Here is a 7063-nt window from a genome sequence, read left to right on the forward strand (position 1 = left end):
ACATACATATACATAGATAGACACAAATAGAGATCTTATAAGCTTTTATTTTAAAAATTTCAGGCCAGCCCCGTAGCCGAGTGGTTAAGTTCACATGCTCTGCTGCAGCGGCCCAGGGTTTCGCCGGTTCGAATCCTGGGCACGGACATGGCACTGCTCATCAAGCCATGCTGAGGCGGCATCCCACATGCCACAACTGGAAGGACCCACAACTGAGAATACACAACTATGTACTGGGAGACTTTGGGAAGAAAAAGGAAAAATAAATAAATAAAAAATAAATAAAAAATGAAAAATCTTAAAAAAGGAGATTAAAAAAAATTTCAGCCATGAATCAGGTACAATACAAAACTCACTAGTTATAAAGAATAGTTGGATCCAAATTTTGTTTACTTAAGTTTATCTTTTTTTAAGTTTATAATTTTGTTTAACTTAAGTTTATCTGCTTAGATGGCTCAAGGTTTTTTCTACTACTATTTGTGGAGAAGACACTTAAAATGCTAGATTTGGGGCAAAGATGCCTCTATAATCATTTGCCCCTTTTTTTCTCCTTCAGTCTTAGGAATTGGTGATGTTCTAGATTATAGTTCCCAGAGAGGTTGCAAACGTTTTGAGATAAATAGAGGAGGTTTTTGGGGTTGGTGAAAGGGAATAGGTGGGATCTGAACTGCCTCTAGAGCTGCATTTTCAATTTTGCAAAAATTTGTAAAATAAGGACAATTGCTGTCAATTCTTCAGAAATTGGGTTGTAACTTAAATGACATCATAGATTGATCTACCTAACTACGTCATCCCTAATTTGCTTCTTTCTCCTGGGTACGCAGTTTTTGTTTTGTTTTGTTTTGTTTTTGAGGAAGATTAGCCCTGAGCTAACTACTACCAGTCCTCCTCTTTTTTGCTGAGGAAGCCTGGCCCTGAGCTAACATCCACGCCCATCTTCCTCTACTTTATATGTGGGATGCCTACCACAGCATGGCTTGCCAAATGATGCCATGTCCACACCTGGGATCCGAACCGGCGAACCCCGGGCTGCCGAGAAGCGGAACATGCGCACTTAACCGATGCGCCACCGGGCCGCCCCCCTAAAACTTTCTTAAAGTGTCAGCACACTTAAAGCATAATTTATTTCTTTTCTCAGAATTCTTGAGCACCATTAAATTCAGATTTATAGAACTACTTACTAGTTTCTATAGTCAAAATAAAGCTTCTTTTAATTTGAGAAACATATTTTCCTTATGTGCCAGAACTTGAGGAGTGGCTGTTTGTTCCAAAGGAAAACAACCCTTGTGTTTGCAAGCCCATCTCCATTCTCCTGCAATGTCTTTTTCTTCCCAGTGGGCACGTCTACCAATGAAGAATCATGATCTGCACACAGTGAGGGAATTTTTTTTTTTGAGGAAGATTAGCCCTGAGCTAACATCTGCTGCCAAGCCTCCTCTGTTTTTTTTGCTGAGGAAGATCGGCCCTGAGCTAACATCCGTGCCCATCTTCCTCTGCTTTTTATGTGGGATGACTGCTACAGCATGGTTTCACAAGTGGTATGTAGGTCTGCTTCCGGGATCTGAACAGGCGAACCTCAGGCCACTGAAGCAGAACGTGCGAACTTAACCGCTGTGCCACTGGGCCAACGCCAACATAACACATATTCTTGTTTATGAATATGTATTCTCTCTTTGATTCTCTTGTCTATCTTTGGCCAATGGCCCGAGTGGAGGTCTAATGCCATGATATTGCATAAGCAATTTTGGACTTCCTGATAAATTATGCTGGAATTTCACACAGTTCAAGGGTCTATATTCCTAAAGCCACAGCCACCCTTATACCACTCTTAGACTCAGGCAAGAAAGGCTACTGCTCTGGGCTGACCTACAGCAACCCCCTCACCACCACCACCATGGCACTGCTCTGACCTTCCCTCCCATGAAATGACGAGTCAGAGGGGCCTAGGGTCTTGCCTACCTGGAGTCCGCATCGACTCATTCTAGACCAGTGCTACTCAAAGTGTGGTCTTCTGACTACTGCCAGTCAGCAAACTGCTTGTTACTGGTCCATAATGCACTAAGTACAGAAATTGAAAGCAAGCATTTAGGAGCTTTTATCACAATTTGACTTTGCTGCAACATCCAAGCTCCTGATCATTTTCCAGTATAATACATTATTTCAGTATAATTCGCTGTATTGCTAGTATAGTACATTACTAGTATTGCATAACACAATGCTAGTATAATACATTGTATTGCTAGTATTAATACTAGTAAAATACATGGTCTTTCCCAAAAGTATCAGTTCATCCTAGATTGGAAACTTAAAAAGCTGGCCATTCACCAGAAGCACTGTTTTAGACTCTGGCATTTTCAGCCTAAATAGCCCCAAGCCCACTTTTCCTGGGTCTCTGCAGGCCTCTGCCAGTGTGCACACCTGGCCCCTGATGGGTGGCCAGGAACACTGTTCACAGGGGTGCGGATGGAGCTTGGACTTGTGAGCTGGGGTCTCCACTTGTGTGCATGCAAGGCCCCTTACCGTGCAGAATGGGGGCGGGGAGTGGTGTGGGAAGAAAAGGGGGCAGGTGGAGGGTTGGGGAGCCCTGGGTGGCAAGTTCTAAATCCAAACCTGGCCATCCCAGTTGTTATGAAGATGCACCTGTCAAGGTAGGAGGATAGAACACACCTTAACAGTCTGTTAGCCTGATCTCTTCACTCCTCAGCACTTAGACCAGTGATCTGTGGGCCTCCATTTGTTACTTGCCTCAGGACCTGTACATGTTCCCTGCAGGCCTGCCTTAGGAATCCCTGGAGGAACAGCTGAGGAGCCTGTTCAACCACATGCACTTTGTAAATGCACATGAACATTCCATTGCACAGCTTTCAAAGGGGCCCTGAGCCAACACCGTCCAGATATTGCAGAAAATCTGATGGGACAAGTTGGCCCGTTCCACTATTGTAGTTCCAAAGACAGAGTCAAGGGCTGTCTCTTTCTCTTCTTGGTGTGGGGCTGGACCTCAAGAAGGGCCATCATCGGTGGCTGAGGAGGTTCCCCGCGACGCTTCTCGTCTCCTTTCTATCTCCACAGAACAGACTTTCTGCATTTCTAGGAGCCGTCCCTTCCCCTCCAGTAAAGACCCACACCCTCCAGGCCCAGGCTCCCGTGTTTTCCCCTCCGGCCCCAGCAGTTCTCCAGGTGCAGTGGAAGCCGCTTCCCCAGCGTGGGCAGCTGCCCCTTCCTGCCCGCCATGGAGCCGTGGGGCCGGTCTCCTGCACCCTGCCAAGCCCGGGGGCTGGCAGGTGCGGAATCCGAGGCTCGCGCCCCCGGCCTCTCTCCCGGCACCAGCATGGCTGCCTAACCAGGAGCCCAGGGCACAACTGCCCGGCCCCCAGGGGCTTCCCAGAAGCGCCACATGCAAGGCGGTAGGTGCCCGGGAAGGGGTCTGCCGAGTGGACGAGGGGAGAGCACGCGCGGAGAAAGGGGCAAGGGACGTGGTCTTCTCCTTCCACCTGTAGCTTCCTCCTCACCTCCTGCAGGCCCTCAGGTAAACCTGGCATCCTCTCTGCCCTTCCCAATACTGGGCCCAATCAAGTCCCAGCTGGGCCCTGGGGGACACAGAAGCGGGGCCCTTCCAGGGTGGCTCAGGCCTCCCATTCCTGCAGTCACAGCGCGATGGAAAATTTCTGCAGGATCTCCAGCCCAAGCAGAACCCAGGCTGTCCTGGCCCAGGGGAACTCCCATGTTCGCAGTCCAGAAACACTCATTTCTTAAGGGGAAACACCCATAACTTTTTTTTTTTTAATACAGATTCTAGGCTTTATGAAACGTTTGGGAAAACACCTGTCTTTCTCAACCCAACAAGATGAAAGCTACACCCTCCTCAGCTGGCTCAGCAGCTGCTTCTACAGAGCAGCTCACCGCAATTTACGGAGAACTGGAAATCTTCCAGAAGTGTTGGGAAGGTCAGACAGGTCCAGGTCAGTGTTTCTCATTGGGGTCAGGACAGAGTCCTTCAAGATAGGACACTAAAGCCCCAGAGGGGAATTTGCACTGAAGCCTAGACACAGTTTTTCTTTTCACTGGACACAGTCAGAGCCACTGCCTCCCTGACGTTAGGATGTAGCTCTCCAAACCCAAACTCTCCTCCATACAGTGTTAAAAACATGGGTGTAGTCTTCCCGACTTTGTTCTGAGAACAGCTCCTCCCTTCAGCTCCAGCTCGTAGTGCGTCTTAACAGCTGCTGCCTCCTGAGTGGAGACCACAGTCCATAGTTCTGGGTCCTGATGAGAGTGACTCCCTTCCCTGTGCTCTAGCAGGTGGTGACAGGGGGATGTTGCAGGTGCCTGCCTGTCTCACTTGAGCACTCTGGTCTCTCCCCATTTCTCCCGCAGGATCAAGGAAGGTGGTATTATTGGGCTTTTCTGGCAGGAGAATTTCTTCGTGTTTTGAATTCCAAACCTAAATGGCTCCTCCTTAGGGGCAGAAATATGGCTGTCATGACCCTGCCTGGGGTGCAATGACTGGGAAATAGTGGCTCAGGAGGTTGCAGTTTAATTCATTTCATGCTCCACGTAAAGGAGGATAAAATATGTGATATGGAATGTAGTGGCAAAAGAGCAGGTGTTGTGGGGTTTTCTGCAGGACTTGTGTGTCTGGCTTTAGTGACAGGGGAGATAGTGTGCCATTCACTAAAATAGAGGATGCAGGAGGAGCAGGTATTGGGGAAAATGACTTTCAATTTGGGACATATTGACTGTGAGGGGCTGGTGGACCTCTCCATCCAAGTGGAGAGGTCCAAAGGATAGTTGAATACAGAGGTCTAAAGTGTGGGGGTGAGGGAAAGAAGTCCAATCTGGAGGCAAACAATGGTGACTCTCCCAAATCTCATTTAAAACATGGATTTGGATGGGGCCATTCAGGGACCTTGGCTGACCAGATACTGGTCAGACCTACAATCCATTCTGACCAGAAGAGCTCAGAGCCAAGATGGAACCCTGGCAGGGAAGAGCAAAAGGAGCTCTAGGAAAGGAGACTGAGAAAGAGCAGCCAGAGGCAGTGGCGAAACCGAGATGGGATTAAAAAACCAAGGCCAATGGAGGGCAGAGTTTCAAGGAAGAAGTGGCCAACTATATCAGATGACTAAGAGATTACATGTAAGATCAGATCTGGAAATGTGCACTGGACTTGGCCACATGAAGGTCAAAGGTGATTTTAGAGAATGCATTTCAGGGATGGGTAAAGAAGAAGCCAGACTTCGGGGCGTAGAGTGAAGAAGAGGAGAGGCAGGTAAAGGGAAGATAAAGAGAGGACAATGGATGGAGGACAGTGGAACGTGCTGAGGTGGAGGAGGGAGGAGCCAGAGCACAGGCAGAGGGGGGCGTGAGGCCTGTCTCAGCGGAGGGAAACTTGTAGGTGATAGGGAAAGCTGAAGAAGTTATTTTCCTCTGTGAAGTAGGAGGCAGAACCATCTGCTGAGGGTAGGGTGGGAGGTGGTGGGAAGGATTTGAGGGAAGAGGGAAGAGTTAGGAGTAGTCAGTGAGGGGAGGGAGAATGAAAGTAACTGGAGAGTCACAGCATTGCCTCACCTGCTGACGGGCCTGGGGAGGTGGGAGGATGTGAACTCACAGCTCCTCTATTCCCCATGGTTGTGTGGCGTTCTCCTTTCAAGCTTACAGCTCGCCATAGGAGACGTCAGGTTGATCCAGCATTGGAGTGTTGCTGGGCAAAGTGGATAAGACCACACTGTAGGCTCTGAGCTGGGTTGGGAAGCAAGTTAGAGCCCATGTAAAGGAGGTGAGTGATCAGGAGAAAAGGCAGGAGGTGATGGTGCATGTTGGGAGCACAGGTGAAAGGTGGAAGAACTGAAGGATGTGGACAGTCAGACACTGGATTGTGAAATGTCCAAGGTGGAGCTATCCCGATGAGAGCGGGATACGGAGTGAGCACAGGGAGTGTGCTGCTGTGGTGGGGGGAGTTGGGTGCCCTCAGAAATGAGGTGGCCAAGGAAGAACAACGCTAGGGCATCAGACAGGCTTCTCATCCACACAGTCTGAGAAAGCAGTAGGGTGATGGTGGGACGAGGGATGGGAAGACAGTAAGAGGTGCCCAAGTCCTGTGCGTGCCAGGAAGTAGGAAATCAGGGGCAAACAGGGGATCTAAGTGACAAGAGACTCAAAGGACGCATGTTTATACAAAGACGGAAGAAAAAAACGTCTGCATGTGGCAATGAGAGTAAAAATAATGCTGGTCCTACTGCTCAGATATATATAACGGGATCCTGGGTAAGGGGAGATCCTGGGCTCATTGGAGCAGGAGCAGGGGAGAACATTTTCTCCATGGTTGAATAGCAGTATTTTGTCTGTCCTCTGACACCTCTCTTGCAGGTCAGCAGTGAGGGGAAAAGTGGGAACAGAAGCCCAGGCAGTGCTGAGTGAAACGCTGAGGGTCTGTCGCAGGGCAAGGAGGGCATCAGCCTTTTGGTCTGGGTGAAAGATGGCAGGGACGGGAAAGTTGGGAGCCTAACCTGCCTCAAGGGATTAAGTCCTGTTTCTATGCCATGGGGGCAGGGGCACTGAGGCCAGATGCCACTTGCTGCCTAAGGCTCAGGGTTCCAGAAAAACACTGGTGAAAGGCTGGTTTGCACCTGGGCAGGCTCTTCTTGTGTGGAGACAGGTACCAGGTTGTGTCCTGGGGTCTGTGGTGCTATCCCTGGCCTGGACTATTTCTCCTTAAGAGGGACTGATCTTATCTTTGAGTCTTCTCTCCAAGCTTAGCTCCTAGTTGGAACTTTATATTTTTTAGAAGGAAGAAGGGGAGGAAGAGGAAGGATTGTCACCATGACAGAAAAGACTGGTTAGGTCAGAGGAGGAAACCAGCCTGGGTGGGGGGGTGTTGGATGGGTATCAGCACCAACCCCCAGCCCTGAGCTCTCCTGGACACCGGTCCTCATCCCACTCTCCCTTCCCTGGAGGAAAGTTCACCTCATCTGCTAACCTTAAATTCCTGCAGTCCTGGTCTGAAATACTTGGGCTCCTTGACATTCACTTCTGTGAAAAGCCAGGAAGATGTGAGGCTATGAGG

Source organism: Equus caballus, chromosome 5, assembly GCF_041296265.1.
Source record: "Equus caballus isolate H_3958 breed thoroughbred chromosome 5, TB-T2T, whole genome shotgun sequence".
NCBI lineage: Eukaryota > Metazoa > Chordata > Mammalia > Perissodactyla > Equidae > Equus > Equus caballus.